Here is a 14,437-nt window from a genome sequence, read left to right as displayed (position 1 = left end):
CGTTGGATCCATATTATAGCCAACACAGAGGAAAGAGGACAAAGCAGGGCTCTGCTTTCTTTTAAGGCTGTTGCTTGGAAATAGCTCACAGCTCATGCCAACTACTTACATTGTTCAGAGTTTATCTCAATTAGAGAAATAAGATTTTTTTTCCTTCCCTACTCCCCACAAGCCCTTGCCCTGCCTATATTACTTTTAGGAGAGTTTGTTCTGAGTTTATCTCAATTAGAAATAAGATCTTTTTTCTTTCCCTTACATTGTTCATACCAACTACTACTTCTCTGACATTGGCCAGAACCTGGTCACGTGACCACACCTCCCTGCAAGAAGCCTGATCATTGTTGTTTTTATTCCAGGCAGTCATGTGCCCAGCTAATAATCAGGAATTTTGTTCCTCAGTACAAAGGAAAATGGAGATTGAAGAACAACCAGTCATCTCTAATCCCTGATGGAGCAGATCAATACGACACTCACTGCCTCCATTCAGGCCACTCTTATTTGGGTTGACTGGCCTAACCAAACATTACACATGTTTGAGAGTCAACTTCCAAGGATAAAGATGAAGTGTTCTCTCAGGTTGCACCCGCTCCACTGACCTCTCAAGTCAGGGCAGACCAACTCCATTTGAGGGATTGGGATAATTAGTATCTCAATGTATCCTGGCTAAGAAGGCATGCTGTGTAAAGATAAGCTTTGTCCTTGCCACAGGAAAAAAGCAGTAGGCTTAGACCTGTCCCACCACACAGCCATGCCAACTAAAGGAGGCAGGGGGAAGCATCTCCAACAGAGGTGTACCCAAGGACACTGGACTCCAAACTAGGATTTGATTTAGACCTTGCCCCTGTCTTCAATGACTAACATGGTGGGTCAAGGTATGCCTTCTGGATCACAGAGCAATGAGAATTCAGGCCATGCCAGATGGAGGAGTGGAGGGCTTCACTGACCAAGACCTGGTGAATCAAGGGGCATCCCTGGTCCAGGTAAAGCCATACCTGTGTGTGGTCACTTCTCCCTGTGTGTGAGCAGGACTCCTTGCCTCATTTCTAACAAAGAGATTATGGTGGAAGCTTTGGGATGTCACTGCTGAGAATAGGTTACAAAAAGACTATGGCTTCTGTGTTGCCCTCTGTCTGAGCACTTACTGAGGGAATCCAGTTGTGGGATGCCCTTGGGGAGGTCCACATGGCAATGAACTCCTATCTCCAGCCCACAGCCAGGAATGATCAACACCTGGCGAAAGCCACATGAGTGAGCTTGGAAATGGATCTTCTCCAATCAAGCCCCGAGAGGACTGCAACTCTCACCTATAGCTTGACCACAATTTTGTGAGGAACCCAGAACCAGAGTCACCCAGCTAAGCTGCACCCAGATTCTTGCCCCGCAAAAACTGTGACAGCATGCCTATTGTTGTAAACCGCAGAGTCTTGGGGTACCTATTTATGCAGCAATAAATAATGAATATAAGTTGTTTACATCTTAAATTCTGCAAGTTTACTCCCATTCTCAACTTTTTAGACTTGCTATCTCAGCCTCAATGTTCCAGGTTCAGGCCATGCAAGAATGTGAACACAGAGCTGAGATAATCCCCTTGAAATTAGAGAAATATTTCTCCAGGCAGCATGAGTGTCACGAAGAAATACTATAAATCACTTTCTTTATTTTAAAAAATGTGTGGGAGCGCCTTTCCGTAGCAGACGACATGCCTCTGCTTAGAGAAGTGGAGTCTCGGAGTCTCGTTTCTTCTTGCAACATGCTGAAAAGGTATGCATTCCTTGGTTGCATTGCATATTTGCAATCTCCTCTCCTTCCTTCATCCCTGAGTCAAGGTCAGGGCACCTGTTGTTCGCTTACTCGCTAGGAGTGAAGCAGATCATGGATTGGCATTCCAGTGCAATCTGTTATTCTTAGAATAACGCTCTTCTTTGCTAAGCATATGGCCAGGTTTCCATCAGTAACGACTCCAACATCTATTTTTTTTCACAAAATAATTATTATAGATGAAAACTCTCTTCTCCCATAGCATGAATCTGCAGCGATGAATAGAATAAAATGTCACGGAGCGTTTTCCCCTCCTGTATGTTGCACACATACACCAAGGGCTGATTCGTACATAGAACATCAGCCTTTTCCTTCGTATGTGAAGGGAAATATCTTTTAGGATGCGCACACGACCCTATTTGCTTTTTTACATTGTAGGCTGTTGAATTTTTGCATCAGCCTAGAACATCACTAGATAAACAACTTTTGTTTGCCTTCTACTCAAGCATAAAATGTGTCATTAGCTCTGTAATTCGATTTAGACCTTTTTGGTAATAGAATGATTTATAGCCTTGCTTTGCTGCAGAAGTATAGATTTCAATAATGTTGCTATGGTTATATTTTCTGGCTCCCTTTAAAAACCAAATTCATCAATTTGGAAAATATTATTTTGTTCTTACTCTAGAAAAAATGTTATTTTATTGAGAGGTTGCCATGTTTTGTTTGAAAAAGACAATAAAAAGTCATGGGTGGCTTTATGTTTATATCTGAACAAGTTCATAATAAACAATACATTGAGGAATAGAGATGAATAAATTGCTAGCCCAGTAATGTCCAATTTTCAGATACTCACTATCCCTTTTGCTATTTGCACTATAATTTTTTGCCTACTTGTGCAAAATAATTACATTTTCAGATGTCTATCCTACAACATAAAGAGTCATGCTCCATATTTTCACTAGAGTCCTACTCATGACTTAATTCTATCATGCTACTTTGATTTGTGGTATTCACATTACTATATTCGTGGTTTTTATATTATTTATTTTATTTTTATTTTTATAGAGGGAAGGAGAGAGAGAGACAGAGAGAGAGACTCTTAAGCAGTCTCCACGCCCCACATGGAACCTGATGAGGGGCTCAAACTTGCAACCCTGAGATCATGACCTGAGTTGAAATCAGGAGTCAGACACTTAACCGACTGCTTCACCCAGGCACCGTATTTATGATTTCTTTTTAAAAACTTTAATAACAGGGGTGCCTGGGTGGCTCAGTGGGTTAAAGCCTCTGCCTTTGGCTCGGGTCATGATCCTGGGGTCCTGGGATAGAGCCCCACATCGGGCTATCTGCTTGGCGGGGAGCCTGTTTCCTCCTCTCTCTCTGCTGGCCTCTCTACCTGCTTGTGATCTCTGTCTGTCAAATAAATAAATAAAAATCTTTTAAAAAAACTTTAATAACAGGTTGATTGACATATAATTCATATAAAATTTGCCTTTTGAAAGTGTGCAACTCAGTGGTTTTCAGAACATTCATACAGATGTGCAACCATCACTGTTATCAAATTTTAGAATAATTTCATCACCCAAAAAAGAAACCCTCCCCCTACTAGTAGTCACTCCTATTCCCCCCTTTCCTCCAGCCCCTGAAAACCACTAACCTGCTTTCTGTATCCACAGATTTGCTTATTCTGGACATTTCCAATAAATGTAATCACACAGCACGTGGTCTTTTATGTCTGACTTCTTTCACTTAGCATGATATTTCCAAGATTCATCCACCTGACCATCTGTCATTACCTCATTCCTTTTTATGGCCAAATATTTTTCCATTATATAGATATGACACATTTTTGCTTATTTCTTCATCAGTACATGGACAATTAGATTGTTTCCACTTTTTAGCTCTCATGAATAATACCACCATGGACATTCATGTACAGGTTTTTGTGTGGACAAGTGTTTTTATTTCTCTTGTGTACAAACCTATGAGAGGAGTTGCTGGTTCTTACGGTACCTCTATGTCTAACATTTTGAGAAACTTCCAAACTGGCTGCACCATTTTATAATCCCCCGCAGCAATGTATGAGGGTTGCATTTTTTCTGCGTATTTATCATCATTTGTTATTGTCTGTCTTTTCCATTTTAGCCATCCTAGTATGCTTAAAGTGGCATCTCATTGTGAATTTTTTGGTTAACAGATTTACTGAGATATAATTCACCTCCATACAACTCTCCCGTTTCAAGTGTATGACTGAGGGCTGGCTCAGTGGGTGGAGCACGTGACTCTTGATTTCGGGGTGGCAGGTTGAAGGACAACATTGGATGCAGAGATTACTTAAAAATAAGATTTCTTTTTAAAGTGTACAATCCAGTGGTTTTTCATATATTCGCAGTTGCGTAACCATCACCACAATTGTTTTAGAGCTCTTTCATCATCCTCAAAAGAAACTCCATTCCCTTTAGCAATCTCACTGTGGTTTTCTTATGTGTTTCCCTTGTGAATAACAATGTTGAACATCTTGTCATGTGCTTATTGGCCGTGTGTACATCGTCTTTGGAAAAATGTCCGCTCAAGTCTTTTGTTTGAGAGACAGAAAGAGAGCACGAGCAAGGGGGAGAGGAGCAGAGGAGAGGGACAAGCGGGCTCTGTGCTGAGTGCAGAGCCTGATGTGGGGCTTGATCCCACGACCCTGAGATCGTGATCTGAGCTGAAATCAAGAGTCAGATGCTTAACTGACTGAGCTACCTGGTTGCCCCACATCAACAGTGGATTCTTAAGCATGTTTTCCACATATGCCAGGTGCTAGTTGGATGTCTTTTGGCATAATTGTTATATGCTTGGCATGAGGGGTACACAAGTTGGTGTCTTCAAAGAGGCCCATCAGATAGGCCTCGCTTGTCTCCTGCAAAGCATGGATAGCTACACTCCAGAAGTGCAGGTCTGTTTTGAAGTCCTGAGCAATTTATCACACCAGATTCTGGAAAGGATGTTTGTGGATCAGAAATTCAATGGTGGGACACCTGGGTGGCTCAGTCGGTTAAGTGGTTGCCTTCGGCTCGGGTCATGATCCCTGGGTCCTCAGATTGAGTCCCACATAGAGCTTCTTGCTCAGTGGGGAGGCTGCTTCTGACTCTGCCTGCTTTTGTTCTCTCTCTCTCTCTCTGACAAATAAATAAAATCTTTAGAAATTAAAAAAAAAGAAATAAAATAGAAAAAAAAGAAATTAAAAAATCTTTTAGAAAAAAAAATTTAGAAATAAAAAAGTTCAATGAACTTCTAATAATGTCTAATTCCACAGAGTGCTACAGTACCAGGCCTGTAGTGATGAGGTTTCTTCACCGTTCCAGTAGAGGCACACTCTTGCATGTGGCTTTCGTAGCAGGTTGCTTCTTTGGTGCTTTACCACAGGTCCATTGGCAGGCAGTAGACTTTGGTACAGCCATGGTACAAAGACCTTCTTACTTACTCCCCTTCTCCTTTGGCTGGGCTTGGCAAACTAGAGGTGGCCCTGGCATTAGTGAGTGACAAGAGAAGGTGGCGAGGAGGCCTGAGCTGCTAGTTCTTTTTAAAATTTCTGGGAAATGCGGTGCATGGGGATGGTGGCAATGAAAATGCAAATTTAATCACTGTTGGGTCAATGTTCTTAGTTGCAAGCAGCAGAAACTTAACTCTAGGTGGTTTAAGCGCGAAAGAAAATTTACTAAAATGATGTTACCGGGTGATGGAGAAATAGGCTCAGAAAATAGAACGAGGGGTGTTCCAGCAGTAACCAGGACCACAAGCTAAATATTACTATAAATCAGTCCAGGAAGATCCTGTGACTATACCTGCTGAACCACTGAATGCCACAGGCTGGAGTGTGCTCCCCAGAGGCCCAGGACACTGCCCCACTGCTAAACCGTAGCCCCAGCAAATGGATCTTTCCGCTACCAAGGCGGCCACTAGGCACCACAACCAGTTCCTGCTTTCTGGGTCACTTGCTTGCAATCCAAAGCTGGAAAAAGGACGGTGCAAGATCATGTCTACGCTTACCTCTCAGATCTGTTGACGCTTCCCAGTCCGCCTTTGGAGTAAGACTGGGGCAGGTCAAGGGTGCTGCAGTCTGGTTGGAAGGAAGTCGTGTTGAAATTGCATTTAAGAAAATTACTTGAGTTTTCTGAGCCTCATTTCTTTGTTTTTCTTAAATAGATATTTTGTGGGGCTTTTAAAAAATATTTATTTGTGAGAGAGAGAGAGAGGATAGAGGGAGAAGCAGACTCCCCACTGAGCAGAAAGCCCGGTGCAGGACTGGATCCCAGGATCCTGAGATCATGACCTGACCTGAAGGCAGAGGCTTAACAGACTGAGCCACCCAGGAGCCCCAAGCCTCGTTTTCTTTGTCTAGAAAATGAAGACATAATAGTATCTTTTTTACAGGGTCATTGTGGGAGTTAGAGGAACAATGAACATAAAGTGAACAAGACAGTGTCGGACACAGGAATGTTAAGAACCAGTGGCTGTTTATAGTCTTGGATCAGTCTATTTCTTGGCTACCAGGTCCTTTTTCTCGGAGTCAGCGAAAGTCTGTTACTATAGCTTTCGAACCATCTCTGACTCCTAAGCTTTCGTATTCCAGCTCCCAATCAATGCCAGTGTTCCTGGACTTGAATGTCTGACCTACTGTGAAGTAGCGATGCCTCCTATTGAACTTGGTATTGGACTTGTCGTCCTGACCATCCTATTGGCTGAAAGCTGTTGGGCTTAGAAATGCCTCTCCACCCCTTTCACAATTAGCCATGGTACACTGGCAGGACACAGGGTAGAACAACCAGGTGTTGTAAGCACAGGCTCTGGAGTTAGATTGTGTAGACTCAAACCCACCCATCGTCATCACTTATTAGGTATTAACTTTGGAGAAGTTATGTAATCTCTCTGTTTCCTCTTCTGTAAATATATTTACTAGAACAATACTAGGCCAGGAGCAAGCTCTGTAGTACTTGCTTTTATTTCATTTCATTTTATTTTATTTTATGTATTTTTTTAAGTCTGAGACTCAAACTTAAGCACTGAGGAAAGAGGACACCTGGCAACTAAGATGCTAAGGTCAGACTGCGCCCCATAGGGGCAATAGGCCATAATCTTGTGGTTGTGAGATCAAGCCCCATGTCCGGCTCTGTGTTGGCTGTGGACTCTGCTTAAGATTCTCTCTCTAGGGGCGCTTGGGTGGCTCCGTGGGTTAAAGCCTCTGCCTTCGGCTCAGGTCATGATCCCAGGGTCCTGGGATTGAGCCCCGCATCACGCTCTCTGCTCAACAGGGAGCCTGATTCCCTTCCTCTCTCTCTGCCTGCCTCTCTGCCTACTTGTGATCTCTGTCTGCCAAATAAATAAAATCTTTAAAAAAAAAAAAGATTCTCTCTGTATCTCCCTCTGCCCCCACCCCTACCCTCACATATGTGTGCACTCTCTCCCTTTTTCTAAAAAAAAGATGAATTACACATTTTGTTCTCTTACAAAAAGACTGATATTCTAAAATTCCTGGGGTGCCTGGGTGGCTCAGTTGTTGGGTGTCTGCCTTTGGCTCAGGTCTCCATCTCAGGGTCCTGGGGTCCCATCCTGCACCAGGCTCTCTGCTCAACAGGAAGCCTGCTTCTTCCTTTCCCACTCCCCCTGCTTGTGTTCCCTGTCTCGCTGTGTCTCTCTCTGTCAAATAATAAATGAAATCTTAAAATAAAATAAAATTCCTGACCTTTTCTCTTATGACAAGTGACTTTCACTACTATGCTACCTAACAGATATTAAAATAATGAATGCATTTAGGCAATATCTTTGAAGAAAGGGTGGTGCAATGTGAAAGTAACTACTTTTGCAAAGAAACTCTTTTTACTGAGAGGCCATTTTGAAAATGGATGCCTGGAAATGTTTCCATTGTTATTCCTGAAATTGGTATAACTGTATCATCACCTATCATCATGCTTAAAAAAATTTGGAAACAAAGTCCTCTAAACTATTCATACTCTAGACATCAGTTTACAATATCTTTAACTGGCTTGCAAGAATAACTCTTTGACATCAGTAAATTTATTGGCTGAATTTTGATAAAACTTTGCATAACTGGTGGATGGAAATGAATATTCAGATTTAGTAATGCATTTTTGGTGTATTTTAATACTACATTACTTTGTGAGTATCATTTTTCAGCTATGATGATGAATAAAACCTTTTTTCAAAATAAACCAAAGTTAGAAGTATGTTTGTGCATCTCTGAGTCACAAATTATTAAGCCTACATTAAAACAAAAACAGTGAAATTTATTCAGGTATAGAGAGAGCAAAAATGTTTTGTATCTCTGAGAAATCAAATAAAAATTCAAATAAAAATATTCATTTCCTTCTATTTCCTTTTAATTTGTATTCTGCACATTTTACAATATTCATCTATGTTTAGTCACATACGTACATTACTTAGAAATAAATAAATATGCTAGAGATTCACGCTCAATCATTTTTATTGAGAGGGTGTGCTCTCAAAAGAATTTGAAAACCATTGCTTACAAAGAGAATCTGAGCCTATATAAGAGATAAAGGAAGAGAGGGGCTAAAAGCTGTTAAAACAGGAGACCAGTCAGGTACCTCAGCTTCACAACATTCCAGATCAGTGGTAATGAGAGAATGAATTAGGGTGGTGACATTTTGAATGGAAAGGGACAGATTCAAAAAAATGAAGTGATGAGAAGACAGAGCAAAAAGCTCTGGTGACTAATGAACGGCATTTTGAAAGCAAGGAGAAGGGCACCTGGTGGCTCATTCAGTTAAGCGTCTGCCTTTGGCTCAGGTCATGATCCTGGGGTTCTGGGATCGAGCCCTGCCCTGGGATTGAGCCCCTCATTGGGCTCCCTGCTCAGTGGGGTGTCTGGTTCTTCCTCTGCCCCTCCTTCTGCTCTTGCTTTCTCTCTCAAATAAATATACAAAATTCTTTTTTTTTTTAAATCTGCCATTAAAAAAAATAGAAAGCAAGAGGAGGGAGGTATCACTGACTGACCTGAGAAAGAAAAAGTTGATGGGACAGAAAACAATGAATTTCATTTTAAACATGTCAAACTTGAGTGCCTTTTGGGACCTTAAGAGAGAAGATCAAAGGAGCAGTTGAAATAAAGAGAGTGGGTGACAGTGGCTAAAAATGGCTTTCCAGTCCATATGTTTTACAGTTCTAACATATTGCTGTGAAGATAATATGCATTCATGGGAGCCAACGTATTTGACTTCTTAAAATATGAGTACACTTTAGAGGCACACACATCTCTCTTTCTCCTTCAGGACTTCCCACTATAGCAGAAGATGGGTGAGAGAGGAAATCCAGAGGCTTAAAGTGGAGGCACTGCTCTGGGAAACTCAGATTCCAAACCCACTCTACCACTGTGGTAGTGGTAGAGATCTCCACAACTGTGGAGATTTATTTAATCCTCCTAAAACCTAGTCCTGCTATTATTAAATTATGACCTAATAAAAATTATTTTATATAATTACTGTGCAAATTGAATGAGCTGTGTAAAGTACTTATGTCCTTGCCTTTACCATTTTGTTTTGTTTTTTTAATTTTTCTTAAGACTTTATTTACTTGTCAGGGAGAGAGCATGCATAAACAGAAGGAGCAGCAAGCAGAGAAAGAAGCAGGTTCCCCACTGAGCAGGGAGCCCGATGCTAGACTCAATCTCAGGACCCTGGGATCATGACCTGAGCCGAAGGCAGTCACTTAACCAACTGAGCCACCCAGACATCCAGGCCTTGTATCATTTTCAAGCATTATTTAAGCATTAAATAAAAATTGGTTCTAATCATTGGCTAGTCTCTGTAGTTCTTGGAAAACAAATTGGCTGCTGTGTTATCTTTTATCTCAGCCTACTACATCAGAGACTACACATTCACATACTTATAAAGCCTGGAGCTTGTGTTAAGTCTGTTCCCAAATAAGTGTTGTTTTCTCCCTTTTGATATTTCTATAAACAGTGGCACCCATGTAGCACATGTTTAAGGTTTTTTAATAATTTCATATAAAAACTATATACTCACATTCACATGCACACTCTCTCTCTCTCTCTCTCTCTCTCTCACACACACACACACATTCATACACACACTAAAGACTATCCACAAAGTTTTTAGTATCTGAGACCTGAACTGAGAAAGAACATTAAAATTCCTGTATTTGGATCATACCTATATGATGATTATCCTTATGTTATAGGCTGGATGTTTTGTCTCCCCCAAATTCTTTTTTTTTGTCTCCCCCAAATTCCTATGTTGAAATCCTAACCCCCAATGTGATGGCATTAGGAAGTGGGGCCTTTGGGAGGTGATAAAGTCATGAGGACAGAGCCCTTATGGGATTAGTGCCTTTATAAAAGAGACCCCAAAGAGTCCTCTTGCCCCTTCTGTCACATGAAGACACAGTGAGAATACATTTATGAATCAGGAAGTGGACTTTCACTAGACACTGAATCTGTCAGCACCTTGATTTTGGACTTTGTAGCCTCCGGAACTAAGAAAAATTATTCTGTTTGTAAGCCACCCAGCCTATGGTACTTTCGGTACAGCACCTCAAACTTAGACATTTTACATCTCTATAGTATTTTTCAGGCATAGAAATTATACACTTTGGGGTGCCTGGGTGACTCAGTGGGCTGGAGCCTCTGCCATCAGCTCAGGTCATGGTCTCAGGTTCCTGGGATCAAGCCCCACGTCGGGCTCTCTGCTTGGCGGGGAGCCGGCTTCCCCCTCTCTCTCTCTGCCTGCCTCTCTGCCTACTTGTGATCTCTCTCTGTCAAGTAAATAAAATCTTAAAAAAAAAAAAATGAAATGATACACTTTGAGAAAAGACAACAGAAATCCACCATGTAGGAGTGCCTGGGTGGCTCAGTGGGTTAAAGTCTCTGCCTTCAGCTCAGGTCATGATCCCAGGGTCCTGGGATCGAGCCCCACATCAGGCTCTCTGCTCAGCAGGGAGCCTGCTTCCTCCTCTCTCTCTGCCTGCCTCTCTGCCTACTTGTGATCTCTCTCTGTCAAATAAATAAATAAAATCTTTAAAAAAAGAAATCCACCATGTATATACTTGGTGTCCCTGAAGTAGAGAGCTGAGCAAATCAAGAATAAAAATATTCAAATAGAAAAGTAGTTTCCTGAAATGAAGAACAGAATCTACAAATTTAAATCATATACTGTGTTGTAGGAAAAATTAATACAAGAGGTCTAAAAACATGATATAGTCACATGAAATGACCAAACTTGAGGAACAAGTGAATAATCCTACATATCTCTAGGCAAAAAACACAAATCACTTGTAATGGGAAAAGGTAAAGCCAGATTCAAACTTATTTACCACAACGGTCCATGCCAGAAAATGATAGAGCAATGTTTACAGAGTTTTAAGGAGAAATGAGTGTGACCCAAGAATTTTATACCCAGCCCAATTTCTACCTGTGTATGAAGGCAATGAACAAATAGTCCGACAGATGGTTAGACTTTGCTCAGGTAAGGCAATATAGAAATACTTTTTATAGGGACGCCTTGATGGCTCAGCTGGTTAAGTGTCTGCCTTCAGCTCAGGTCATGATCCCAGGGTCCTGGAATCAAGTCCTACATTGAGCTTCTTGCTCAGCAGGGAGCCTGCTTCTCCCTCTGCCCCTCCCTCTGCTTGTGCTCTCTCTCCCTCTGAAAAATAAGTAAATTAATAAAAGTCTTCTAAAAATTAAAAAAAAACTTTTTGTAAAAGCTACATAATGATGAAATCCAGCCAATTTGGATATTTCAGAATAAAAAATTAAGGGAATGGGGGAAATATGATATAACAGGACTAGTCATGAAGTTGAATCTATGTAAATCTAGAAATAAAGCAAAGCAATTACAGGTCCTTCCAAAACAAGTCCTCCGTGTTTGAACAAAGAAGAAGAGACAGCATGCAAAGTGAAGAGGACATCCATGTGGTGGTGTGGCCCAACACAGGATGTCAGGGCCTGAGTGGACAAGGAGGGTATCCACGCTGAGGAGCAGCCCCCACACTGGGTGGGTGTCAGAGTCTATGCAGGGAACTGGCATTGGAAGGCTGCTTGAGTGTGAGACACTGGAGCCTGTGCAAGGTGAGAATGGTATCCAGTGAGGTGATTGAGGGTGGGGGGAGGTTGGTGGCAGTGTTGGTGGCTGAGAGCAGAGTGTCAGAGTCTGAGCCAGATGGCAAAAGTGTCCATGCACAGAGGTGACCTGGCAAGGGTGTCAGAGCCTAAGCAGGGTGAGGAGGACCTTTCCAAGGCAGCACAGACTGGCACCTGAGAGCACGATGAGAGCTTGAGCCTGGTGAAAGAGAATCTCCGTTGGAGGGCATTAAAAAAAGTGTCTTGTTCTTATTTGTGATTTTTTTGACAGTGTGTGACTATTTTTTTAAATGGGCACACACAGACTTTTTCTCTGACATTGCAGCTACCTACGTGGGAGGAAACAACACAGAAAATGGTTTTAAAGTCTTATTTGATATGTATGTATACAAAGGCTGGGAGTATTATATTAATCAATCACATGATATGGATTCCTTTCAACTGTGTCTCGCTTTTCTAATACTTTTGGCTCTGTCATTAAGGAATTTTGGTATGCTAATAAAAAAAAATTTTAATGCTACTCAAAGAGTATGAAGTGGATAGACTATAGACACTGAGACTTCCTGGACCACCTCACTTTGCTGTGCCCATTCACTTCATCCCATGGCAGCTTAGTCAGTGTTCAGGCTCCCAGGGTTTTCTGGGACTCCGCTGCAAAGGCTGAACCTTGAAACCAACGATGTCTTTCCTTGTGGTTTCACACTTGTTATAATTTTTTTTTCTCACCTTACCACCACCCAGACAAGCTCAGCCTCCCTTGCTACATCAGCTTTTGGTGGCTTCACTTCCTGGCTTCTGGGAAACCGCAGTCACCAGAGTTTTTGCAGGCTAAGCAGTGCCCCCATTAAAAGCACGCAAATGAGAAGGTAGATGCAAGAGAAGCACCAGTGCAGTATCTGATGACGACAGGGGGAGGAGAGCCCTGTTTACCCAGCTGTCTTCACCATCATCCTCTGGTCAAGAGGTCTCTCTGGTTTTCAGTCTTTCAGGAGCTGTCTCCGGGACACTGTTGCATTAAATTCTTCCATATGAAAGAAAGCCTGCTTTCAGAGCACTAGAAATGTCATACTGGATCAGAATAATGGTTTGGGGGGCGCAGGATTTCCATGGCTGGTGGTATTGTCAATCCCTACTTTGTAGCGTCTACAAAGACTAGTCTCTGGTCTCCCAGTTGGTGCTAATCTGGGAAGTTTTGGTTTTGTTTTTGTTTTTTATTTGCCAGTATGAAATAAAAAGTGTAAGAATAATACAGGAGAACATACCAATGTCATTTTGGGGAAATAACTGTTTTTTTATCCTGAGGCTGTGTCCTCCTCCTTCTTCTTCTTCTTTTTTATTTGACAGAGAGAGAGAGAGAGAGAGCACAAGCAGACAGAGCAGCAGGCAGAGGGAGAGGGAGAAGCAGGCTCTCCGCTGAGTAGGAAGCCCAATGCAGGACTGGATCCCAGGGATCTGGGATCATGACCTGAGCTGCAGGCAGCTGCTTAACCAACTGAACCACCCAGGCGCCCCTCCTTCTTCCATTTTTAACTTCAAAAATATACCTCCTTTTATGAAGAAGATGAAATTATCATCTTCTAACTGATAGTAGATGGCAGGTTACTGTTCTTCAGGGTGCTCACTTGGCAAAACCAAAGACAGACAACTTCATGTTAATCCGTGGGTGGTCTTTTCTCGGTACTCTTTTTTTTTTAATTGTGGTAAAATACTTATAACTTAAAATTTATCATATTCACAAATTTTAAGGATACGGTTCAGTGATATTAAATACATTCACCCTCTGGGCAGCCTTCACCACCATACCTCTTCAGAACTCTTTTTATTTTGCAGACTGAGATTCTGTCCCCATTAAAGAGCAACTCTCCATTCCCTCCTCCCCTCACCCTCGGTAACCATCATTCTGCTTCCTGTCTCTATGAATTTGACTCTAGGTACCTTATCTAAGTAGAATCATATAACGTTTGTCCTTTTGTGATTGGCTTATTTCACTCAGCATGATGTCCTCAAGGTTCAAGGTAGTGTATGTCAGAATTTCCTTCCCTTATAAGGATAGATAATCTTCCGTTTTATGTATATACCATATTTTATTTATCCATTCTTCTGTCAATGGATATTTGAAGGCTTTCACCCTTTGGCTACTGCTAATAATTCTGCTATGAACAAGGGTATACAAACATTCTTTTAGACAAAATCAAGATATAATTTACATACAACAAAATGCAGAGATTTAAAGTGAACTGTTTGATGAACTTTGAAAAAGATATTGATTAATGTAACTGTCACCTGAATCAAAATACAGAATACCTCTATTATCTCAAAAAGTTTCCTTGTGCCTCCTTTCAATCTCTCCTCCCCAACAACTGTTCTGACTTTTATCACCATAGATTCATCTTGCCTTTCTAGAACTTAAAATAACTGAAATTATACAGTATGTACTCCTTTGCGTCTGGCTTCTTTTGCTCAGTATAATGTTTTTGAGCTTCAGCGACATTGAAATTCACTCCCCTCGATTGCTAAGTGTTATGCCATTGTATGAATATACACAATTTGTTTATTCAT

The 14,437-nt window shown here is 41.5% G+C and overlaps 1 pseudogene; it reads right to left on the bottom strand.

The window, feature by feature from the left end:
• Positions 1 to 4,531: 4,531 nt before the first annotated feature.
• Positions 4,532 to 5,201, bottom strand: LOC111151329 (annotated as a pseudogene).
• Between the last annotated feature and the right edge of the window lie 9,236 nt (positions 5,202 to 14,437).

This window comes from Enhydra lutris, unplaced genomic scaffold, assembly GCF_002288905.1.
Source record: "Enhydra lutris kenyoni isolate GAN:26980312 unplaced genomic scaffold, ASM228890v2 scaffoldscaffold26, whole genome shotgun sequence".
Taxonomy (NCBI): domain Eukaryota; kingdom Metazoa; phylum Chordata; class Mammalia; order Carnivora; family Mustelidae; genus Enhydra; species Enhydra lutris.
This window is presented reverse-complemented; position numbering and strand designations above follow the sequence as displayed.